The 27068-nt window shown below is 34.7% G+C and overlaps 3 protein-coding genes across 10 annotated transcripts in view; 1 reads left to right on the plus strand and 2 right to left on the minus strand.

The window, feature by feature from the left end:
- The window catches only part of LOC142334721 (peroxisomal biogenesis factor 3-like), a 308737-nt gene that overhangs the window by 81112 nt on the left and 200557 nt on the right, over nt 1-27068 (minus strand). The window lies entirely within an intron of this gene.
- Nucleotides 1-27068, minus strand: part of LOC142334718 (uncharacterized) — a 279385-nt gene that overhangs the window by 51754 nt on the left and 200563 nt on the right. The window lies entirely within an intron of this gene.
- Nucleotides 14958-27068, plus strand: part of LOC142335473 (uncharacterized) — a 51000-nt gene continuing 38889 nt past the window's right edge. For 2 of the 7 annotated variants that reach the window (XM_075383991.1, XM_075383992.1), the window contains exon 1: nt 15243-16145. The gene's annotated coding sequence lies outside the window, so the exon portion shown is untranslated. Of the gene's footprint in view, nt 15155-15242; nt 16290-16613; nt 16652-27068 lie in introns of those variants that run through there. The other 5 variants (XM_075383990.1, XM_075383993.1, XM_075383987.1 and 2 more) reach the window with 4 other exon arrangements.

Raw genomic sequence — 27068 nt, forward strand, 5'->3', positions numbered from 1 at the left:
CCGAATTATATTGGCCTTTTATTCAAAAAAGCAAATACCTATTTTTTGAGAGACTAGCTCACAGTTTATTCTGTAATTATGCCGAACTGTCAATTAAAATTCAAGAGGGACTGCCTGAGTCGATGGATCACAGAAAATCTATCCATCGGACTTCACTGGGTCATAGAATGACTATCAAAAAAGTCAAAAATTGGACCAAAAAACGAAGCAACGTCAAAAATGTCGGGATAACGTCAAAAATGTGTCCTAAATACGTCAAAAATATATCTAAATACGTCAAAAATAGATGGGAATCACTGGGAGCCAAACTCGAGTGATTGTTCATCTTGTAAAATGTATACATCTAAAGTTTGTGCAAAATATTATTTATTCAAATTCGATTTCTACATCACGAACTGACTTCAGCATAGGGCACAATCTGGAAGAAGTTTTACGTTGGGTTATTCGCATCATCTAATTCTACACTTGTTGAAACCTCACATGAAAGAGTCTCCTTGGTAAATTTTATGTGAAAATAGACCGTCCTCGGTCGACTTCCGTGAGGAAACGAGCTTGGCTCAACTTCGTTACATTTTTGATTTCGGGAAGTTCTATTTTCTATTTAAGTTTGGCTTGTCAGTTATCTCTTTAACGCTCGACTTATTTTTGCAGATAATCCAGACAGATTCTTACTTATTTCTCCTATTTTCAGTTGTAGCCTTCTTTGAAACTATCGTGATAGGAAACTTTAAGAATTAACAAAAGAGTTGAAATAATTAGAAAGGCGATCGGAATGTTAGACTACTGGCGTTGATTAATCAATTAATCTCGATCATATTTTTTAATAAAAGGAATTTGTTATGTTCTTTGTACTTGTAAGACAAAATTAGGCCCCCTGTTTTGGACTTCAGAAGAATCAATTAAGGCAGACTCTGATTTATGAGAACAAACATTCTGGGCCTATGAAAAGACTTTGACTCTTTCCACGAAAGGAAAATGGTTAAAATTTAAGCATTGTCCCTGACTCTAAAACGAAACTCAATATTCGCATCATCGTCCAAGATATCAAAACTTCATGGCAGTTCAAATATTGACCTGAACATAGCAGGTATACTTCAAAATTCAGACTTATTATATCAAAATATTCAATGAAGACCACTAGGGGATATAAAACCACATCAGATGATGAAATGAGGGAAAATCACTCGTTCATATCATAAGTTTCATCTTGTTTTTCTTTCTGGGGTGCGGTGGTTTCTTTCTTCAGATGATCATTGTGAAAGAAAAATTATTCAAAATATGACAAACTCTTCGATAAGATTTCATGCAGCAAACGTCTTTAGTGTACAGCATCAGCGTTTAAAAAATCAGTTGAACAGCACTGAAAAACTGATTGCTGCTGTATTTTTAATCGAAGTTATTTTTGGTACAAAAATTTTTCAAATTGATTTTTCTTTTTTATTTTTAATGGCAAACAGGTTAGAAACATTAAATATATACACTTAAAACCACGATATTATTGCGAAAAAGAATACTTCGCATAGTTTTGACGTACACTATGGTACCTAAAAGCTACGTACAGCATGATTCCTTTTTAAAAACATAATTTAAGCTTCACAAGCATGAATTTAGCTAAGGCGTAAAAAAATGTGTGGAATATAGACGTTTTAAGAGAAATTTCATTCTTATCTTTCCCGCTTAAGAAGAAACGATTGTTAATGCTTTGTTCTCTCACTGTTTTCGAAAATGATACGCGACGATATATTTTAGGGTGCAAAACAATTAGATGGACCAAAAAAAGCTTGTTAAGCGTCTAAACAAGCTAAAGGCAGCCCGTTGTTTGGAAATTTTGATTACAAAAAAGAAGACAAAAATGCATTTTCAGGACATTATTTTTCAAAAAGATGATGCGCCCGTGCATAAATCAAAGATTAGTGGCAAACTTTTCCAAAAGAAGGAGTGGAAGATATAAAATTGGTCAGAAAAGACTCCAGATCTGAATCCTAACGAAAATTTATGGGCGATTTTGACGCACCGATTATGAAAACAGACAATTTTTGCAAAAATTTAGAAGAGAAGTGTCAAAGTTTTGGAATGAAACTGAACCAGATGTCATTAATAACTTGCACAAAAACTATTCAGACCGTCTGCAAGACGTTACAAAAGCAAAAGGTGTAATGACGCGTTATTATAGAACAAATTTGGACTCAAAATTTTGTATGAGTTGATGATAGTAATGCTCTTTATAAAAACCTTCAATCGTACGATAGAGGTGATCACGATAAAGGGGTAAACAAAACAGCGCTTGAGCATTTAGTTTTTCTCGTCTCCAGATATTAGATGAAACAATCATATTTAAATTGGGCGAGCTGTGGTAAAATCAATGGAAGATGAAAAACTATACTTTTTTCAACAGTTATTTTACTGTGCCGGTACACAGTATATCATCTTTAAAAGCATGGCACGGGAGTCCGAAAAAACGAACGATCGATGGGAATCACTGGGAGCCAAACCCGATTGATTGTTCATCCTGAGAATGTTTTCATCCAAATTTTGGGCAAAATAATAAAAAATTGTACTTGGTCGACTTCCAATAGGAAAAAAGCTTGGCTCGACTTTGTTGCGTATATTTCGCTTTGGGAGGTTCTTTTGTTCCACAAAGTTTTGCTGGTCATTCAACTCCTTAATTCCACTCTTAATTTTTGCAGACAATCCAGACACAGTCTTGCTTATTTCTCCTATTTTCAGTTTTACCCCTCTTTGAAAATACAGTGATAAGAAGTTTTAAAAATTAACAAAAGAGTTTAAGTAGTTAGAAAAACAACCGAAATGTTACCACTACTGGCAATAATGAATCAATTGATTTCTTTCTGTGGTTCACTGCATATTATTTGCTTAATATCATTTGAATATGTTAGATTTATTGTACCTAAATGGAGAATGAGGCCCTCTTTTTTGCACTTCAGGAGAATTAATTAAGACCGATTATGATTCATGAAGAAGACTTCGTCTGGGCCTTTGAAAAGACTTTGGCTCTACAAGCGATACCAGATGGGTTAGAATTTATGTATCTTTTGCTTGACTCTAGAATCAAAATAATTTAATTTTGGCTTGACCATCCAGGATAATGCACCATTTTATGCTCCTCTACATCTCATGCGCAGAGTAGCCGAAATTTTCAAACTCCAGCACTCCAAAATGAGCGACAATATTTTTTCGGGTGCAATGTGATCAGACGGACAAAAAATGCTTGTTAAATGTCTAAACAAGCTACAGGCAGCCCGTTTTTGGAAATTTTGAAAAAACAAGAAGAAAAAATGCATTTTCAGGACGTTATTTTTCAAAAGATGATGCTCCCGTGCATAAATCGAAGACTATTGGCAAACGTTTCCACGAGAAGGAGTGGAAGATTTAAAAGTGGTCAGCATAGACTCCAGATCTTTATCTCTAATGAATTTTTATGGGCGATTTCGAAGCACCGGTTACGAAAACAGACAATTTTTGTGAAAATTTAGAAGATAATGTGTTAAAATTTTGGAACCAAACTGAACCAGATGTAATTAACTACTTGTAAGAAAACTATTCAGACCGTCTGCTAGACGTTACAAAAGCAAAAGTTCTAATGACCCGTTATTATAGAACAAATTTGGACTCAAAATTTTGTATTATTTGATATGAGTAATGCTCTTTATAAAAATCTTCAATCGTACGATTGAGGGGATCACGATAAAGGGGTAAACAAAACAGCGCTTGAGCATTTAGTTTTTCTCGCGTCCAGATATAGGATGAAAAAACTTATTTAAATTGGGCGAGCTGTGGTAATATCAATGGAAGATGAAAAACTGTACTTTATTCAACAGTTATTTTACTGTGCCGGTACACAGTATATCATCTTTAAAAGCATGGCACGTGAGTCTGAAAAAACGAACGATCGATGGGAATTACTGGGAGCCAAACCCGATTGATTGTTTATCCTGAGAACGTATTCATCCAAAGTTTGCGCAAAGTATTAATTATTCAAATTTAGTTTCTTCATCACGAACTAACTTCAGCAGAGGGCAACCTGGAAGATGTTTTACGTTGGGTCATTTGCATCACTTAAGTCTACACTAGTTGAAACCTCATATTCGAGAAAAAATCCTCACTTATGCGTGAAAAAAAGACTGTACTTGGTCGATTTTCAATAGGAAAAAAGCTTGGCTCGACTTTGTTGCGTATATTTTGCTTCGGGAGGTTCTATTGTTCCACAGAGTTTAGTTTGGCTGGTTAATTAACTCCTTAATGCCACTCTTACCTAAAAACTGGCGTTGATGAATCATTTAATTTCTCTCTATGGTTCACTGTATATTATTTGTTTAATATCATTTGAATATATTAGATTCTTTGTACCTAAATGGAGAATTAGGCCCTCTTTTTTGCACTTCAGGAGAATTAATTAAAAACGATTATGATTCATGAAGAAGACTTCGTCTGGGCCTTTAAAAAGACTTTGGCTCTACAAGCGATACCAGATGGGTTAGAATTTATGTATTTTTTGCTTGACTCTAGAATCAAAATAATTTAATTTTGGCTTGACCATCCAGGATAATGCCCCATTTTATGCTCCTCTACATCTCATGCGCAGAGTAGCCGAAATTTTCAAACTCCAGCACTCCAAAATGAGCGACAATATTTTTTAGGGTGCAATGCGATCAGACGGACAAAAAATGCTTGTTAAGTGTCTAAACAAGCTACAGGCAGCCCGTTTTTGGAAATTTTGAAAAAACAAGAAGAAAAAATGCAATTTCAGGACGTTATTTTTCAAAAGATGATGCTCCCGTGCATAAATCGAAGACTATTGGCAAACGTTTCCACGAGAAGGAGTGGAAGATATAAAAGTGGTCAGCATAGACTCCAGATCTGTATCCTAATGAATTTTTATGGGCGATTTTGAAGCACCGGTTACGAAAACAGACAATTTTTGTGAAAATTTAGAAGATAATGTGTTAAAATTTTGGAACCAAACTGAACCAGATGTAATTAACTACTTGTACGAAAACTATTCAGACCGTCTGCTAGACGTTACAAAAGCAAAAGTTCTAATGACCCGTTATTATAGAACAAATTTGGACTCAAAATTTTGTATTATTTGATATGAGTAATGCTCTTTATAAAAATCTTCAATCGTACGATTGAGGGGATCACGATAAAGGGGTAAACAAAACAGCGCTTGAGCATTTAGTTTTTCTCGCCTCCAGATATCAGATGAAATAATTATATTTAAATTGGGCGAGCTGTGGTAAAATCAATGGAAGATGAAAAACTGTACTTTTTTCAACAATTATTTTACTGTGCCAGTACACAGTATATCATCTTTAAAAACATGGCATGGGAGATTGAAAAAACGAACCATCGATGGGAATCACTGTGAGCCAAACCCGGTTGATTGTATATCCTGAGAATGTAGTCATCCAAATATTGCGCAAAATATTAATTATTCAAATTTGGTTTCTTCATCAAGAACTAACTTCAGCAGAGGGCAACCTGGAAGATGTTTTACGTTGCGTCATTCGCATCACCTAAGTCTGCACTAGTTGAAACCTCGTATTCGGGAAAGAGTCCTCAGTTATGCGTGAAAAAAAATTGTACTTGGTCGACTTCCAATAGGAAAAAAGCTTGGCTCGACTTTACTTTGTTGGGTATGTTTCGCTTTGGGAGGTTCTATTGTTCCACCGAGTTTCGCTGATCAATCAACTCCTTAATTCCACTCTTTATTTTTGCAGACAATTCAGACGGAGACCTGGTTGTTTCTCCTATTTTCAGTTTTAGACTTCTTTAAACTATAGTGATAAGAAATTTTAAGAATTAACAAAAGAGTTTAAGTAGTTAGAGAAACAGTCGGAATGTTACCACTACTGGCGTTGATGAATCATTTAATTTCTCTCTATGGTTCACTGCATATTATTTGTTTAATATCATTTGAATATATTAGATTCTTTGTACCTAAATGAAGAATTAGGCCCTCTTTTTTGAACTTCGGAAGAATCAGTTACGACTGATTCTGATTTATGAAACAAGACTTCGTCTGGGCCTATGAAAAGACTTCGGCTCTGCACACGAAACGAAAATGGTTAGATTCTAAGTAAAGTCCCCGACTCTAAAGTCAAATTAATTCAACATTCACACAAAAGTTTTCATGGGGGATATGTCAAGTGTAGATATTGCGCCTTTTCGTGGATCAATGTCAAAACCTTTTAACAGTTGAGCATAAGACCAAAGGATCATTTTTCTCCTTTGAAAATTAAATAAAAGTAGGTGTGATATCAAAACCTGATGGCAATACAAAAATGGACTCCAACATATTTGAATATTTGAATATTTGAATTAGTTTACCAGCTAGAGTTAACAAATTTGTAGAAAGTTACAAAAGAACACTGCCTGGAGGGGTCTTTAACGAGACGTGGACTCAACTAGCAGAGGCCCAGAGAAAAAATCGAAGAGCACCAAAAACAGAAAAGATTAGGCGACTCAAAAGAACAGTTCGATTATTGATTGATTTTGTTTATATATAGGTTAACGAATACCTTAAAAAACTTTCTGTATTCAGCATTGGAAACTTTAATAATATTTTTAGGAAAAAATTAATTCTCTTTTACGAAATTATGTGCTTTACGTATTTGGTTTTTCAGCGCGCTTTTCATAAAGTTTGAGCAGTGTTTACTCTTTAGAAGTGTTCCCCTTGTTTTGCCTCTGGTCGGATGACGCTCCTTCTGTTGCTCAAAAATCAAATGATCAAAGTTTGATGTACCCCTCACTTGCCTAAACATGTCGTTGAGAACCTCAGCAATGTACAATTCGTAGACAGTTAAGTTGTTGTTATTATCCACGATATCGGAAACGCTGTCACACTTCCGTTTGAAAAAAATTCCTCTTAAGATCCTTTTCTGCGTTTTTACAATTCCATCTAATAAAGCTTTGTTTGTGTTTCCGTAAATCAAAACTGCATATTAAACTACTGACTTTGCATATGCATTATAAAAAATCAAAAGTGAAAAAACGTATCGAGCCTTGTATATTATCCCACAGAAATCGTGCAACTTGTTTTAAACCTTTTTGATTTGATCACCAGATTTCAACGGGCTATCAACAAATAGACATAAATATTTTCACGAAATTATATTGCCAATCTCTGATGTGGCTTTATAGCTTTTAACGTTTTCCGGTTCTCTCCCGAACTTAATATGGCAGCACTCTTCCGGATTCACAGTCGATTGATTGTCTATAAGTCAATTTGATACTAATCGAATTTAATCATCAAAATTTTTGTAGCCATCATTGCATGCATTAGTTACAGTAGTATCGTCGGCAAACAAGAATATTTTTGAGTTCATGGGACAACTAGGTAGGTCATTTATGTATAAAAGACACAAAAAAAGTGTGCCTAAAACAGAGCCCTGGGGAACGCCGTAACTGATTTTCATTCTATTTGATTTATTTCGTGGATTATTATCAACATATTGGTATCGGTTGGTAAATTTTTTTCATTAGTTTGAGAAATTTTGCTCAAAAACCGAAAAGTTCAAGTTTGTAGATAAGGTTATTATGGCTTATAGTATCAAATGCTTTTTTAAAATAAACAAAAAGAGCTGAACCACGTAGTTTCCAATTTATTGTCGTTCTCATAAATTCAACAAAACCAATAAGTGCATCTTCTTGTACAAAGTATTTCTGAGTGCAGATCCATGATTTGTTTTGTTGAAATCCGTATTGAGATTGGGAAAGTATTTTGTGTTTGACCAGAAAACAAGACATTCTTTTATGTATCGGTTTCTCAATATTTTTGAAGAATGTGCCCAACAGACTAATTGGTCGATAATTACTTTCATCAGTTTTACTTCGGGTTTTTTATAAAGCAGTTATTTTATCAACTTTCAAGTAATCGGGAAAATAACTCACTTTCAAACAATCATTGAAGATTTAAGTTAAAGTTTTGCAAATGACTGAAAGTGTAAGTTTGATGACTTTATTTCTTTTTCCATCATGACAAGAAGAGTTTTTGTTTTCTCAGCTCTTGGTTATTTTTTCAATTTCTTTTAAATTTTCGGGAAAAAAAGTTTTATCATTGCAAATAATGTTAGGGCTATAACTCAAAGAGTCATCAAACCTTTCAGCAAGATTTTTTCCGACATTTGAAAAAGATTGATTTAAGGTTTTTGCCTCGATTGGCAAATTTTGTCTTTTTTTCATATTACAGAATGATTGGTACTCTTTGAACAAATTACCCGAGTCTTTCTTGCCATATCTATCAAAGAACTTTCTTTTTTCATTACGAATGAGATCATTTATGTTATATCTTTTTTCACAAACTTTTTTCCGTTGTCAGGTGTTTTATTATGAAACAATTTGTTAAAAAACACTATTTGGAAAAATCTTTTTGGACAAGCAGTCCCAAATGATCATCAAAAGAAGTTTTTTTGTATTTGTTTTTTGGTATGCTTAGCTAATTACGTGATCTATACAAGTCTCTGATAAGATTGATACCAGGGTTGGTAGTGAATTGTTAATTGTAATTCCAAAACCCTGTAGTAGAGAAATGTATTGAGAAGTAATGCTGTTTGATTTCAAGAGGTCAATGTTGAAGTCCCCGCAGAAAAAAGTGGACACATTGCTTCTGGACACATTATCCAAAAGATATTCAAATTTTTCCAGCAAACAGGTTGCACTATTTGAAGGTGGTCTTTAAATATTTATTAATCGATTTTTAGAGTTCTTGTTAGAAATTTTTGTCCCTATCATCTCAATCGATTTTGTATTCCTATCGAAGTTTAGTTTTTCAACTTGAATTTGATAACCCGCAAAAAAACATCCACCTCTACGTCCCTGTTGTCTGTTTTCAACAATAGGGGTCTTATAACTTTCTATTTTAAGCATACCTAGATCATCATTATCAGTAACCCAAGTTTCACTGAGAGCAATAATTTGCTGTTTGTGTTGGAAATTATTCAGGGAAACTTGTAACTGGTAACGATGGGTTTTTAACGATTGTATTTAGAGAAACAAAAATATTTTTTCATTAAAAACATATACATCAATTGTTTTTATAGATAAAAATTAAGTTATGCTTTCCATCTCCTCTCCTTGAATCATGCAGTTCATTTAAAAAAGTTGAGCTGTTACCATTCGGTGGTATATTTTTGAATGGCCCCCCTTTTTCGCAATTTATCATCTTCCTTTGGTGTCGCTAGTTGATGTTTTGTTCCGGTTATGTGAGCTGTTTTCGATTTTTCAAAATTATTCTGACATTGGAACAATGATTTGAACTGTTTGATCGGTGGCGTAGAAGAGTTGGCTTTATTGCTGCTTTGGTTTTTGGCTGCAACTTCACTTAGACTCTCAATCGACTCCACAGAATTTATTGGTTGGGAATAAAAATCACCTTTGGGATCTTTTGCAAAATTTGGTACTTCGCAATTTCTTGTAGTAGTGATGATACCCCGTTCGTCGCACACTTTTTTGATTTCCACGTCAAATTTAGGAAGCCTTTCAATAATATACAAGTTACGAATGTTCCACGTCTGTTGACAAAGCATTTTGCGTCTACTTTAAATTTTGTCTTGTCCATATGAATTCAATTATAATACCCGAAAAATTACCATTTTTTGAGCGCAGAGGCTGACATGCTTTAACTCTATCAGGGGTAATATGATAACAAAAAAGTGGTTTATAGCGTGGCAAGTGTTTCTTATAGATTGTTCATTCTTGGTTGAATAAAGAAATTGTTTAATATTAAACAGTCTTAACTAGAGTATCTTTCCTATTGGGAAACTCTTTTTTCAATTACCGTAAATGAATTTTGCATAAGAATCATGTTTTCTTCTTGCTGTTTCACTGTCTTTTCTAAATGATTCACTTTACGCAGTAAACTTTTAACTAATTTTGTTTCGTTTTGTTGGTTTGCACTGTCTGCGGTAATTTGGACAGGTTCAACCTTATAGATGTTTATGTAATTCGTAATGCTTAATAATAATAATGCACAAACAGTAAAATGTCGTTCAAAGCTACAGAAACAAGGTCGTGAAAAGCGCAACTGTTCTCTAGCTGTTCATTCTGTGTTCTGAGTTGTTGATTCTGTGTTCATCGAAGAGTAGATATAGATTTTTCCATAATGATTAATGATGCCCACTCAGGGGATAAAAGATTACATGAGATGATCAAGCAACAAAAACCCAGAGATTAGGTACTTAATGCTTAGGTACTTTACGCCAGTTCCTCTTGCAACTAACAATGGGTATTTTCGAACCGATTCTGGAATCTTTCATCAGTATTAGATAGTTTTTATTTGAAATTTTGAAGTTAAAATGAACTTATGTAAGATGCTCATTGTAAATGAGAAAACGTTCAGAATATGAGAAATTCTTCAATAAGTTTTAATGCAGCGAACGTTTTTAGTGTTCTGCAACATCGTTTAAGAAGTCAGTTATGAAAAATAATGAAAATTTGATTTCTGCAGTATTTTTTAACCGAAATTAGTTCAATGTTTTCTCGTAAATCATTTCTTTGAACAATAATTTTGCAAATTGGTTTTTTTTACTTTTCAATGTCAAACATGTTGTAACCCTGCTGTTGACTATGTACACTTAAAACCACAATATTGTTGCGGAAAAATATACTTTGCATAGTTTCGACGTGATGTAAACAAATTTATCATGATAAAGGACTGAAGGAAACAACGCTTCAGCGCTAAGTTTTTCTCCCCACCAGATGTAAGTTGAAATAATTATAATTAAATTGGGTGAGCTGTGGTGAGATCAATCGAAGATGTAAAAACTGTACTATTTTACAGTTAGATGTCAAACATGTTCAGCTAATTTGTTAATCATTATAGTTCTACTAAGTTAGAGCCAAAAAATTAAACAAAAATGTGTGGCACAATTAAATTCCTAAGCTCTTGAAGGGCTAGATTCAAATGCATGAAGCTAAAGCATACTTACACATTTTTGAAACCATTTTTAGCAGACTTGAAAATTGCATTAAAAAGAACCTTTGAAGAAAGACAAACTGAGCCCTAAAATTCGGTTGTCAAAGGCCAATTAGCACGATTCAGCTGTGCTTACGTCACTACGGCGTTTAAACTTTAATGAAACTTAAGAGGATTTCTCCCGGTGAAGTCAAACATATTAGTCTTGCGGCTTCCCTAAAAAGCATTAAAAACTCTTTAATCCTCCCCGTTATGAATCAAATTGAACGAGAAATCACAAGCGGCGCCAACCGGAAGCTTCCTCTCCCTTCAACCATTTAAAATTAATTGCACCAATTATTTTACCCAAAACAATTGTTCCATTATAATAGAAAAATTGGATGGAAGTCAAATATTGCTCCCTTTCCATATTAACGGGTAAGATCAGCACCATATATATAGAGGTAAAGCTGCATCAAAAATTATTGGAAGCCGCGCTCTTATTTTATTCCAGCTCGCTTTGCTTTTTGATTAGTGTCGAAAAAGGTCGCCATGTTTGACACAAATAATCAGTTTTCTAAAAATGCAGATGGAGTTTAAGATGTGTTTAAAAAGCAAATATTCAAATACTGAATGAGGAAACATCGGGTTTCTCTTAAACAGCCCAGCACAGCCCGTTTTCAACTGTATATCCATTTTCATGTTATTTTATCTAAATCAAAAACGAGAAAAGAATCTATCATCGCTTCTATTTTAGGACAAAAAAGAGCTTTATTAAAAGACCATCATGCCTAGGAAATTTAATCAAAACAAATTTGTGAAACAACTTACTTCAGGCCCAAAACAACAAACGATTGCTTGCGTTTCTTCGGTTTGTAACGAATTTTTCCAAGTTCTCAAAAGCTAGAGACAAATTGCTAAAACAAATTGCTAAATGGCCCAAAAGACTGGAAAAACTAACTAATATATAACAGCTGAAAATTTAAAAAAAATTACAATTTCTCCTCCAATTGCCAGCAAGGCTTCGATCATTACGAAAAAGTCTGGCACTTTTTTATCTTCCAACATAATTAAGGGGGGAAAAGAATTCTCAAATGAATGCACTGCTATACGATGCACACATAGTCCATTTGTTCTTGAACTCAGATTTTGTCGTTTAAATGCCGTTCACAAATAGTTGAATATTTGTTTTTAATCCTTTTATTCATTTTAGTTTTGCTAAAACTCCTCTTTTGTCAATATAAACTCAAAGAAGAACTCAGAAGAAAAAAGGCAAACAATTTTTGCAAGAAAATTGAAGCAATTACGAATTTTTTGCTAACACTACTCTCAGCTACCCGTTCCACATAGCCAAAATTACGCCACACCCCCAGCAAAAATTTTCATTGTTGTCTCCCTTCTGAAAGTGTTATTAGTTTTCATAAATACATCCCTGGTATAATAGATCGACAACCAATGTTGCGGCTGCTCAAGAAACTCAGTGGAACCGACATATCACACCCTGGTTCTCGAGGATTAAGCCGGCCTGGTTTTTCATAGGGTTCGATTGGCTAACAATCTCCTCGAAAAACTTAGTCGCTCGGTCGTATTAAAGGACTGTAACTTTAAATCTTATTGAAGTTAAGAAAATCCTTAGTAATAATCCATGCTCAATCTCGTGCTGAAGTTTGTAAGGCTTCAGCCAGTGTTAGTAATGTTGCTGATTTCTTTTCAAGAAATCTCAACAAACTTAAAACTCGCAAGATCTTAAGACATAGCGACACTTAGCAAAATAGACTAAAGTTGTTGAAGAATCAAATTTTAGTCGATTCTGAGAGCCAACTGCTCTTGGTAACAGTTTTTAATGGTTCTAAATACAATATGGTTGCAATAATCAAACAATTGGGTTAAACTATATAATCAAATAAAAATACTTTATAACATCATTGTTACTCGTTTCTGATTGCTTAATCAAGTAAAGTAATTTAGTCATTGTTTACATAGTAAATGTCAAATTACTGCAATACTTACTTTTGTTGACATAAGCAGGGATGGTTATTACGTAGCCCTAAATGCCTCATAATCTTGGGTTGCTCAGGTTTTCCCTTCCCAAAAGTGGAGGGGTTGAACAAATTTGTGATCCCAACTTGTACAACTTTTCTGTTTTAACTATTTTTGAGTTTTGACAAATTCTACGTTTTTTCAGTTTCAGAAATCATTTCATGCTGTCTGATGGCTCTTGTTGCTGATTTGAAGCGGCGCCAGCATCCATATTTGCAACACTTATCAAATAAATTAAAGGGGTAGATTCCATTACGAAGCCTGTAACACCAAAAACTGCGACAAAATTTTCTGGTTGATGTTTACATTATACTTAGCGCTTGATTACCGTGCACATAATAAATTTAAATTTCCGCTCTGTTAAGATTTTTTAAATGCTTTTTCACATGTTTTCACACTAAATAAATCAAATGCACATGTAGTGTTTAAGCATATACAAATATGGGTGCCTAATTTACTGGGGAGCGCTTGCGGAAAAGATCCACACTTTGTTTTCTGATGTATTCAACTTTTTTAAAAACTTTTTTTTTGAGTTTCCAAATGAGATTCAAAAAATTGTTGAGAAAATTTTTAAATTTTTAAACTTGTGCTATTATGCTTTTGTTCTGGGAAAAAAGGGAATACTTTTATTAAGTCAGCTTCTGACGTAAACATTTAAAATATGACAGGCCCGCCTAAATTTATTCAGCTGGCATTCAGCAGTTGCTCAGAAGAAGTTGCTAAATTTACACGTACACTATTAAACCTAGATCCTACTACATACTATAGTAAAAGTGCAAATAATCATACGGGCACTAGTGACCATGCTGGTTTTTTAGAAACAGCATTTCCAATATTAATGAGACTGGATCAAATTTTAAAGAGAGAAGATCAGACCGACAGCTTGTCCAATAATCAGACATCTGGTCCATGCCCGACATTAATCAAAAATCGCTCAAAATACCCAAAATATGCCCAATATTTTATTCTAATTTTGAAACTACTAGAATGATTAATTGAAACTTGAGAGATCAAACGGAATAAATTGGGTCTAATGGCTCATTGGGTATTTTGAAATTTGGTATGTTTTCATTACAAGCCAGCGCCCCTACCAAATAAAGTGCATAATTTGGTCAATTTTACCTCTTCAATTCTTCAAAACGTTTATTAGTACATATAAAAAGGCCTTACTTGTGTTATTTGGAGATAAAGTAACGATTATAGTAACTGGTTTATATTATTAATAGATTATAGTAAGTTATAATATAGTAAAACATTATTATTGGCATTATACTTTACAATGCCTTTTTGTCAAAATTCAACAAATTATCAAAAATAAAATGGAAAAATAAATGAAAATCATTAGCTCACTATTTTCTGATGCCCCACTCGTCTGTCTAGACGACAGTACTCTTTCCGGCAGGCGATGAAATTTTGGCTATTTACCTTCACTCACGCCAACTTTTTGTCTATACATAAATTTGAGACCTAGAGAAAAAAAATCATTTGTCTCTTTCATGCTCATTTCTCGTTTCCTTGACGAATTTTAATGATGTAGATTTGGAGGTTAAAAATTGCTGGGAACACGAACTGAATACTGCATAGTAATTAAATGACTCTAGGTGACTATGGAGTTGTATGGCTAAAAAATTATGAAAATTAAATTCCGCAGAACCACATGTAATTTTAGTGGAATAAATCTTTGGTTACCTATGTTGCATAAAACGGAAAGGCCACAATACCTTTCCCAAAAAAGAACCACAAAATTGATTTTAGAAGATTTAATGCAAATTTGCCTCTCCTCATGATCAAATATTTAAATTCCCTTTTTTGTAAGGTTCATTGTTCATTTTGAAATTATGCACTAAAAAGCGATATTCATAAATTATGAGCTTTGCCCAAAATAATACTTGCATATTCTTTTCACATTTTCTCTCTCTCTCTCTCTCTCTAATATGATGTTTTCTGTTGAAAATGTACCAAAAAAGCATCAAAAATATGCATATTGTTTCAGCAATTAACTTTTCCCTCCCCCTTTTCCCGCCTGTATTTCACTCCCAATTCAATTAAGGCCTATTTTCAATTCCAAAAATTTCCGCGTTTTGCATTTTATATATCTCGTTATTATTAACTTTTGACATTTTTACAGCCTCGCACGAAATTAGTTTCAGCTGCCGCCAGTAATAAAAGTATCAAATTTGGAAGAATTGAACAATTTGGGTAGTTATTAAACGTCCGGTCGCTTTTCCCGCCTTTCAACCATAAGTCCTTAAACTTAGGCAATTTCAAAGGTCTTTTCCGGAGCCTTGTTTTATTATTGGGATTATATCATAATGTATCTTTAAACAACGTTTCGAACATGGTGGTAAAGCCCAACTTTAGAAATTATAAAAATTCTGAGATCGGAAATTTTCCTGCATTTTTAATAAACAGGCTATTAAAATTAATAATTTTCTTGATCTTTTTAGATATTTGTTCTTGTAAAACGAATTTGCCGTCTACGCGTCTTTTATTCTGCTTTTTATCTTAAAACTGTTGAAATAATTCCTTATAGACTTTAATGTAAAATTGATTCTACATGTAGTTTGATCACAAAAGACGTTACAATTAATCGCCGCGACTTTAAACCGTTCAATGTGGTACTTCAAAAAGGGACAAATCAGTGCTTCAAAGTACTCAAAACGGGGACTCTCCGTCTCAAATGGTTGACCGAGCGGAAATTCCAGCAACGCCGGGAGAGAAGAGAGGGAAATCAATTTTATTCATCTTACTCTGCCTCTGAGCTCATCGAGTTATCGTCTATTTTATACTGGTAGTTAGTTAGTAGTTATATCTTATCAAGAGCTTATTTCTGATGAATTTCTTGCAAAAATCTTTCTAATCCGTACATATCTTGACGTTTTTTCTTACCAAGATACCATGAAATGAGGATTTGTCAAGTTTTAATGAGCTCAATTTTTGGTTCTGTGCGTAAATAATCAAATTTATCAGTTATTGATGAGCACAGCACAAATTTCATACATTTTGAGGCACAAATTGTCGTCTTATATTTGTGACCCTAGAAGGCATAACTGAGTCAATAAAGGACCAATCTTTGACATTTATATTCGACAATTACGATAGACCAGACGGAAGTTTTGGTGGAAATTTGTAGCTTAATACTTGATTTACATAAAATCCTGGAATTTATTTTGACAGTTGATTGATAAAAGTATGTAATTGTGCACCTTCTACAACCCTATTCAAGTTGTGCCCCCTAGTCAAGATAGTCAAGCTGTGGAAGAGCCTTCAGCAGGGACTGCCTATCATCCAGGAGTACAGCGTGAGGATCTCTTCCGTTTGTCCCCACCTTCCAGTACGTTAAGCAACCCCTCCTCCCCCTCCCCAAAGGTACAGAGCACGTGCCATTGCAAAGTAAAACATTATGCAAAAATATGACACATGCGTCTGAAGGTGCAAGTAATATGCACGCACCCACTAAGCTGGGGGTAGGGGTCTTAAACGGAAAAGATCCCAAAGTGAGAGTGAGAGTGAGTAAGGAAGATAGAGAGAATGAGAAAGAATGAGAGAAAGATTAAAAAAAGAGATATATAGATATTCAGATAGAGAGAGAGAGAGAGAGAGAGAGAGAGAGAGAGAGACTCGTTTATGCGCGAGAAAAACCTTAGAAATTTTTCAAAAATTGACTAAAGAAAACGAGAAACCTTCCCAGTTGAGGTGAGCAATCTTGATCACACCCTTATAGTTTGAGTCCAGCTCTGATCGAACTCATGTATCATACTTGCTTGTTTTTGCGTCGCTGATATTTCAACAATATCAGACATTAACTTAAACATTGAATACAAATTTTGAGGAAATTCTCTGCAATGTAAAAACTACTCATAATATAGTCATCCAAGAATTTTTGTGAAATTAGTGTATGCATTACTCCTCCTCCGCTTAATCAGAGCTAAAGCTCTAGGTTAATACAAAAAAATAAATTTCCCAGTGATGCGCAAAAACTATTTAAAAAATGTTGTAAAACAGCATGTGCTTCTTGCGACTGGAGTTCATAAATCTAATCATTATACACCTCAAAGTGGTCTCATTATTTTTTAGACTAAGTTTAAATAAAAATATATGATAATATATTTGCTCCATAAGATTTCAATGCATTGAAGACAACAGTAAAACCGGGATTATAATAACCAATTTAATCTAATATTTTATTTCAAATAAGCAAACCAACAATTACTTTAACTGAATCTATCTTAAGCGCCCGCAAGCTCGAAAAAACAAATAACTTACTAATTTATTCTCAAGTCGGCTGCCTAAGTATAGCACTTGCCGCTATTATATAAGCTGAACTAACGCAACCGGAATTTTCCTTCGACTATTAAACCGACGGATGAACCACAGGCAAGCAACAACAATAACTTCGAGCTGCTGGCTCGACCAATCAAGCAAATCCAGGCAAATAACTCTAACTCTGTAACTGCAACTTTTTAGAAACTTGAACTCAGTCGCTTAGGCAAACTGTGTCAAATAGCTCTAATTCTAACAAACATAAGTTCCGGGGCTTCTTGCTCTATACGCACTACGTTCAAGCTCGGAGTTTCACTCTTACAAGAGTACCTTAGAATAATTCATTTTCAACTCAGAGCTTTGCGCTCAAACGCTAGGTTCGAATACAGGGACTAATCGATGCTTCGGGTTCACACGCTCCGTAGCAAAAAGTAGCACAGCGATGCTAATAACGGTTACACGAGCCTTTCCATCTTCATTATTGGCAAACTATGCCAAACAATCTTTTTTAACCTGCACCTGGTTAGAAGTTTCTGCGTTGCACTGCGCTGATAGTGAAAGCAACTTGGATACTGATCTCAGCAAACAAAGCAACCGTTATTACAACACAAAAAATTCAGTACTCTGTAATCCTATTTATTGATTGGGTAAATACCAAAAACTTTCGTGCTGTAATATCGTGGCGTGTCAAAAGTTGTCACGTACTTCGTAAATAATAGTCAAGATTTCTGCCAAATCTATATATATGCAAGATCCGGATATTTGAGCATTACGATCATTTTGTTTACGCAGGTCATTTCCTGGTGTGATGGTTATGAGTCCGTGAACCAGCTCCAGTATTACGCCCATGTCTCGTTTTTCGTCTGTAATTACCGAAATAATTCAAAATGGCAGACAACCCGGTATACGGTTAATTCTATGCCGATTATGCTTTGCAGAGTCTTCTGTTTACTTAAGGCACTTTGGGAGTACGGATTGCATTCAGACTGTTTGAACATGTGTGTTGAGTCCAATTTCACCCTATAATAGTGGTTTTCGTGAAACTTAAAAATTGGCTATTTCGGATTTAACCCAAAATTATAACTTATTCCTCTTAAAAGTGTTTAACAGCTACGCAACTGGAAAAATTGTTATTACCAATTCCTGAATAAAAAAAATTAGGTATCTTCACGGTGAAGGTGACTACAATTTGGTTCTGAAATATCGCTTTCGGAGAATCGGGGTTGTACAAAATTTCAGCTTGAATTCAGATATGACAATGTTTTCAGATTTGAATAAACATTGTTGTTTTGCGAAACTTCAATTTCATTCATTTAGAATTAATGTCAGCGAGTGACAACAATTTATGAACACTAGGAAACTGTTTGCATTTTGCAGCTCAATAAGTAACGCAATTTCATATAATTCACAGTAAAATACAATGAGATTGATAATTCGCTATAATCGGTTAATGAATCAGTCGCTCAGAAATTACTCTTCTGTTGCTCTTGTTAGACGCTACTGGAGCTAGGGTTTTTGAAGTTTTTTCTACTTAAATAGCACAAATGATAGAAAGGCTTTGCTTGATCATCTTGTAGAGATTTTGATGATAACATTCTTTTCAAAACAACAGTTCATTGATAATAATATTGATGGTTCCAGTCCTCATGCTTAAAATACATATGAAAACACTTTGGGCCAGGTTGTCCCCACCTCTAAATTAGTGCAAGCTTCAGTAGATTATTTGTTACTTAAGAGTTCGGGTTTAAAAAGTATTGACTAAATTCTTTCCCTCTCGTTTCTCGTTCCGCGCATTTGTGAGCTCGGTCAGCTCAATTGCTTGTTTTCCTGTCTATAGTTTCATTTGCTTCGAAGGTCCTCGCACGCTCCCATTGAATACGATGTATCCAATTAGCTTGCCTAATTCTAAAAAAAACATCAAAAAATATTTTATGCCAAAACTATCACTCTCTGTTCCTTGAGTTTATTGGTTAAGATTTTACAAAAGATTCTCCGATGTATCATTACGCCGTGTGTCTTACGATAACGATCCGTTGAAAGGCCTTTTTGAATTAAAAAACTTTGCATTTTACAGTTATTGGTCTAAGACGTGTTCTGAGCTTACCTTTATTAGGGTACTTCTGGAACTGTCTTATGGTTGTCTCAAAAGAAAGATGTACTCTTAAGGTTTACTCGACTAACTAAAGTTCTATATCTCTAGTCTGTTACTCTTCTATCTGAGCTTCAGTAGACAGTGCACGGGCCCCAATGCTAATGTCCAACATATATCTCAATACAAAACAAGAGCGGAGTAGAGAGAGAGAGAAATATACTTTATTATTATATCAGGCTGGTAACTGGTACTGACTAAATAACTTTCTCTTCTGAGAAGAGGGAAAACAGGTAAACATCTAAAGGGAAGAAAGGAAAAGATATTATTCCCTTTTTATCCAATCAGGGAAGTGTGTTTTCAGTCTTTATTTATTTAAATAATAAATTATTTCAAATAGTCTTTTCTGGAAGTCATACTTGACTCCATCTTTCCGGGGTTTTGAGTTTTTTGAAAGTCTCTTGTATGATCTAATAAGTCAATTTCTCCGTATTCTCTCTGAAGGATTTTCTTTCTTTTTTGAATGTGTTGCTTTGTATCGGTTCGTTAGCAAGTCGATCCCTAGACATAGGTTGCCTAAAGAGCAAGGAGTGAACATCAACAACCACAAAAGTATCTATTCCATTACCACGTCCAGTGGGTAAAGATCCATTCGGGTAGGCCCAGTGTTGATGTCTGGAGGCGATCCTGATGTCCGGTGACTTACCTGACTTACCTGAATTGGTTTAGTTTGTTGTTGTTAGCTGTTAGATGTTCAGAAAAGTTTTTCTCTATTGTAACATGTGTTAGGTTTTAATGCTCTGTTATACTTAGTATCCCTTCCGGTTGGAGGAAAATTGAAATCTATATGTTAAGTGTTAAGTATATTATGTTATATGTTTTATGGAATTCGATGGAGCAATTGAGGGTAGTTGGTTGGTTAGGTTGTCAACACAAGTTGTTGACACGATCGAGAAGTGTTCAGTGGCATGTGACTGTTTGGCCATGTTGGATTAATACAAATTTTTATTATTGAAGATGAACATGTATTAGTAATCCAATTCCTCCGCGAAACCAGAAGTTATTCTGATGCAATCAATTCTTACGAATTGTATTGTCATACTTCTACATTTTGTCTCTGTGTTATTGTTCTTTTATTTTGTAAAAGGTTTATAGATCTCGCTCGGGATTATAGATCAACCGGAATTTTCCTTCGACTATTAAACCGACGGATGAACCACAGGCAAGCAACAACAATAACTTCGAGCTGCTGGCTCGACCAATCAAGCAAATCCAGGCAAATAACTCTAACTCTGTAACTGCAACTTTTTAGAACCTTGAACTCAGTCGCTTAGGCAAACTGTGTCAAATAGCTCTAATTCTAACAAACATAAGTTCCGGGGCTTCTTGCTCTATATGCACTACGTTCAAGCTCGGAGTTTCACTCTTACAAGAGTACCTTAGAATAATTCATTTTCAACTCAGAGCTTTGCGCTCAAACGCTAGGTTCGAATACAGGGACTAATCGATGCTTCGGGTTCACACGCTCCGGAAAAAGTGGCACAGCGATGCTAATAACGGTTACACGAGCCTTTCCATCTTCATTATTGGCAAACTATGCCAAACAATCTTTTTTAACCTGCACCTGGTTAGAAGTTTCTGCGCTGCACTGCGCTGATAGTGAAAGCAACTTGGATACTGATCTCAGCAAACAAAGCAACCGTTATTACAACACAAAAAATTCAGTACTCTGTAATCCTATTTATTGATTGGGTAAATACCAAAAACTTTCGTGCTGTAATATCGTGGCGTGTCAAAAGTTGTCACGTACTTCGTAAATAATAGTCAAGATTTCTGCCAAATCTATATATATGCAAGATCCGGATATTTGAGCATTACGATCATTTTGTTTAAGCAGGTCATTTCTTGGTGTGATGGTTATGAGTCCGTGAACCAGCTCCAGTATTACGCCCATGTCTCGTTTTTCGTCTGTAATTACCGAAATAATTCAAAATGGCAGACAACCCGGTATACGGTTAATTCTATGCCGATTATGCTTTGCAGAGTCTTCTGTTTACTTAAGGCACTTTGGGAGTACGGATTGCATTCAGACTGTTTGAACATGTGTGTTGAGTCCAATTTCACCCTATAATAGTGGTTTTCGTGAAACTTAAAAATTGGCTATTTCGGATTTAACCCAAAATTATAACTTATTCCTCTTAAAAGTGTTTAACAGCTACGCAACTGGAAAAATTGTTATTACCAATTCCTGAATAAAAAAAAATTAGGTATCTTCACGGTGAAGGTGACTACAATTTGGTTCTGAAATATCGCTTTCGGAGAATCGGGGGTGTACAAAATTTCAGCTTGAATTCAGATATGACAATGTTTTCAGATTTGAATAAACATTGTTGTTTTGCGAAACTTCAATTTCATTCATTTAGAATTAATGTCAGCGAGTGACAACAATTTATGAACACTAGGAAACTGTTTGCATTTTGCAGCTCAATAAGTAACGCAATTTCATATAATTCACAGTAAAATACAATGAGATTGATAATTCGCTATAATCGGTTAATGAATCAGTCGCTCAGAAATTACTCTTCTGTTGCTCTTGTTAGACGCTACTGGAGCTAGGGTTTTTGAAGTTTTTTCTACTTAAATAGCACAAATGATAGAAAGGCTTTGCTTGATCATCTTGTAGAGATTTTGATGATAACATTCTTTTCAAAACAACAGTTCATTGATAATAATATTGATGGTTCCAGTCCTCATGCTTAAAATACATATGAAAACACTTTGGGCCAGGTTCTCCCCACCTCTAAATTAGTGCAAGCTTCAGTAGATTATTTGTTACTTAAGAGTTCAGGTTTAAAAAGTATTGACTAAATTCTTTCCCTCTCGTTTCTCGTTCCACGCATTTGTGAGCTCAGTCAGCTCAATTGCTTGTTTTCCTGTCTATAGTTTCATTTGCTTCGAAGGTCCTCGCACGCTCCCATTGAATACGATGTATCCAATTAGCTTGCCTAATTCTAAAAAAAAACATCAAAAAATATTTTATGCCAAAACTATCACTCTCTGTTCCTTGAGTTTATTGGTTAAGATTTTACAAAAGATTTTCCGATGTATCATTACGCCGTGTGTCTTACGATAACGATCCGTTGAAAGGCCTTTTTGAATTAAAAAACTTTGCATTTTACAGTTATTGGTCTAAGACGTGTTCTGAGCTTACCTTTATTAGGGTACTTCTGGAACTGTCTTATGGTTGTCTCAAAAGAAAGATGTACTCTTAAGGTTTACTCGACTAACTAAAGTTCTATATCTCTAGTCTGTTACTCTTCTATCTGAGCTTCAGTAGACAGTGCACGGGCCCCAATGCTAATGTCCAACATATATCTCAATACAAAACAAGAGCGGAGTAGAGAGAGAGAGAAATATACTTTATTATTATATCAGGCTGGTAACTGGTACTGACTAAATAACTTTCTCTTCTGAGAAGAGGGAAAACAGGTAAATATCTAAAGGGAAGAAAGGAAAAGATATTATTCCCTTTTTATCCAATCAGGGAAGTGTGTTTTCAGTCTTTATTTATTTAAATAATAAATTATTTCAAATAGTCTTTTCTGGAAGTCATACTTGACTCCATCTTTCCGGGGTTTTGAGTTTTTTGAAAGTCTCTTGTATGATCTAATAAGTCAATTTCTCCGTATTCTCTCTGAAGGATTTTCTTTCTTTTTTGAATGTGTTGCTTTGTATCGGTTCGTTAGCAAGTCGATCCCTAGACATAGGTTGCCTAAAGAGCAAGGAGTGAACATCAACAACCACAAAAGTATCTATTCCATTACCACGTCCAGTGGGTAAAGATCCATTCGGGTAGGCCCAGTGTTGATGTCTGGAGGCGATCCTGATGTCCGGTGACTTACCTGACTTACCTGAATTGGTTTAGTTTGTTGTTGTTAGCTGTTAGATGTTCAGACAAGTTTTTCTCTATTGTAACATGTGTTAGGTTTTAATGCTCTGTTATACTTAGTATCCCTTCCGGTTGGAGGAAAATTGAAATCTATATGTTAAGTGTTAAGTATATTATGTTATATGTTTTATGGAATTCGATGGAGCAATTGAGGGTAGTTGGTTGGTTAGGTTGTCAACACAAGTTGTTGACACGATCGAGAAGTGTTCAGTGGCATGTGACTGTTTGGCCATGTTGGATTAATACAAATTTTATTATTGAAGATGAACATGTATTAGTAATCCAATTCCTCCGCGAAATCAGAAGTTATTCTGATGCAATCAATTCTTACGAATTGTATTGTCATACTTCTACATTTTGTCTCTGTGTTATTGTTCTTTTATTTTGTAAAAGGTTTATAGATCTCGCTTATGCGTTTGTAATGGGTATGTTCAAAAATGTCCAATTGTCTTATCCAATCAACTTCTATTTCTTCAACTTTATAAATTAAGTTAGTCTCTGTCTGCGCGCTTATATTCAACATTCGAAATAATCCAAAGACTCTTTCGGTATGCATTACTCATTGTTTGTCCAGTTGCATATTGTTCTTACTGTATTGTGTGTATAATCATTTGTTCTAATTTCCGTCAGTTTTGTGTTGAATTACAATTCTTAGTTATTTTTTGGAATTTACTTATTTACAAAATTGCATATAACTAACTATGGAAAATTCTTTGCATATATACATGTACAAACTAGAAATAAGGTTAGGATTTTGGAAAAAATAAAAATTGTTTTTGTTATTTAGATTTTATTAAGTATTAAATATCTAAGAATCAGTACAATGGTACATGAATGTAAATGATACCAATTGTTAATCTGAGGTATGGTTAATCAATATAGGGATATGAAAGGGTTTTACAAAGTATTTGAGTACAAAGTATGGGACTATACAAATACATTTAGAATGAAGGGGTGGATTATTGAGTTGTGAAAAGATAACTAATTATCTAAAAGGAACATAGATAACCATACATGCAGAGATCAATTTCATGGTTATTTGTTATTGTTACTGTTGGAATAAATTGAAGATATCAGAAGCTGCTACTTGTTACTGTATTGGAATTGTTACAATGTCTCCGTCTGTTTTGGATGGTTTGTCCGATATTTATAGTGATTGTATTCTTTTACAAAGTGGTCATCTTTCGAAAGAAAATATGCAAGTAAGTTTGTATTATCATGTACTGGGATGTCCGTAATGGATGCTTTGACTGTATTGCAAAACTCTTGTTCTAGTTCTGTTATTTTCCGTTCGTTATTGAAATTAATTCTGTTCGTAAAAGCGCGGTTTGTTACGCTGCCTTCGAGGTGATAGACATGGTATTCCTCGCAAGGTTGTAAAGCTTCGAGAGGTACCATGAGAGGCCGTTCAGGTGCATCTTTCGGTTGAAAGATGTAATAGTTTTTTATTGGGTCAAAGTTTCTAAGTGTGCCCAAAGTATATTTCCAATTCAGACGGTATCCGTAGTTTAAAAAATAGGGCGATGTGAGCTGGTCGTTTATATGGATGTAGCTTTTCGAAGTATTGTGGTTTTTATCCCGTAAAAATGTGCAGTATATGAGATTATGGATAAGTTTAGTTTCGTGCACTCTGTAATTATTATTTTGTACGTCTTTTGGTGTTGGGTGAAGAAAATTGAAACTAAGTTGAAATATTTGATGTTCATATATACTATAAGTTTCTAAGTCTGCCCAAAGTATATTCCCATTTCAGACGGCATCCGTAGTTTAAAAAATAGGGCGATGTGAGCTGGTCGTTTATATGGATGTAGCTTTTCGAAGTATTGTGGTTTTTATCCCGTAAAAATGTGTAGTATATGAGATTATGGATAAGTTTAGTTTCGTGCACTCTGTAATTATTATTTTGTACGTCTTTTGGTGTTGGGTGAAGAAAATTGAAACTAAGTTGAAATATTTGATGTTCACATATACTATATGCAGATAGATCTTGAGAGGCTTTTGCTACTAGCAGATCATAATTGCATGTTACTGGTAGCTGGAATTTGTAATCAGAATCGTACAAAAATCTTTCAGTTAGGCTGTAGAATTGTTTGAGTTTAGAATACAGTGTCTGGTGGAGCTTGTCTCTCCCCATATTTTTTGTACTTCTTTTAACTGTGTTCGTATTTTCTGGTGGCAGAGGCGGGAAGTACTCTGACACACGGTCTTTGAGATTGTGGAGAGGTGACGTGAAGAAATTATTTTCTCGTGAATCAAATGGCATGTTAGCCCAATTTCTATATGAGAATAATGGATCTTAATTGCTGCTGTGTGGGCTATTCAGTGTTCTAGGATTTTTGTCCTGAAACCAAATTGTTTCCATAACTGTTGCCGTTGGTGTTTGCTCATTTGTTGATTGATGGAAAAATGATTTTTTATTATTTGATCTCGGTGTTACTGCATTTGGGAATCTTAGATTGTTCGGCCTATTATTGGCTGTTTTCGTAAATAATCGTTGTTGAACATGAGTTTGTGTTCTCGGGTTTTCTATAACATAAACAGATGGTGGTGGCGGTCGTACTGGTGGTTGGTAATTTGGAAGTGGGGGTGATGTGTACGATTCCGTAGTTGAACGGTTTTGATTGTTAACTGGTCTGTTATGTTCATAACTATGTAAATTTGTGCTTGTGCCTTGTTCACTAGTAGTAGTAGTTCTCTTATTTTTAAATGATTGTAAATTCCGTCTATCCTCATTTTGTGTTGTTTGTTGAAATATATTTCTAATTTTACGCGCTATTTCCTGTGGAGTTTGGGTGTTCTCTGGAGTGTTATCCAAGTGTACTCGCATAGTTGTTACTGTTTCATCAGTGTTCCCCATTTGGTCATCTGTTTGAGTTCCACAGCCCGGGGCGTTGTCTCTGATTGTACCGGGACTTGATCGTCCGGATCCTGGGCTTAGTTCACCCTCTTCAACGTCATAGTTGAGGGTGAATCTGCTTTGTATGGTGAATCGTAATCCATACTGGTAGCCATTTGCTAAAACTCGTGGATGATTACTCTTGGAATAACATAATGGTTACGATTGTTAAAAGACTGTTATAAAAACTGTTTGTACTTTTAGTGGTTACTTTGTTTTACTCACTCGTTAGTGGTTACTTTGTTATATGGTAAACTGTTTTGTTATTTTTGACTGGAAGTCTTCATGCATTTTGTTTTCAATAAAGTAAACGTTCTATTTTTTAAAATAGTAGTGGGGGGGGGTGGATAAAAAACCTTTGTTAAGTGTTCCTTAATTCAAATCTGATCTTAAATTTTGTATGTATCAGCCGAATGAGTGTCAAAGTATGTGACTTCATTTGTGTGTGGCTGATCATTTTTGAGTATATCTAAGCAGTGACTGCGGTTATGCATTTTGTTAGCCGTTAATTTTAGTTGGTCAAAATCAATTGGTGGAGGGTTTTGTATATCGAGGAGTTTTGATGTAGGTATTAAATGTTGTTGTTCGTTAGATGTTGATGAAGGTTTCGGGATTTCATACGGTGTTGGTTGATTAATTGGTATTGGTGTTTCATATGGGTGGTTGTTAAATAAAATATTATGTTGTTCGATCTTTGGTGCACTAGGGATAGGTGCTGATAAACTGTTTCCTAGGCATTGGTATGCCGGAGGTGGTGTGATAAGTTGTGGAGGTATTGTTTGTAGTTTATTCTCTTTTATTGTTTCTAACGGTTCGATTTTAAATGGTTCTGGTTTATATTTTCTTTCTGTTAATTGTGGTTTCTGTTTCTTTGTCGATGATTCCAAAGTTCGTAATTGTAATCCGTTTTCTGTTC

This window comes from Convolutriloba macropyga, chromosome 2, assembly GCF_964194025.1.
Source record: "Convolutriloba macropyga chromosome 2, txConMacr16.3, whole genome shotgun sequence".
NCBI classification, from domain to species: domain Eukaryota; kingdom Metazoa; phylum Xenacoelomorpha; order Acoela; family Convolutidae; genus Convolutriloba; species Convolutriloba macropyga.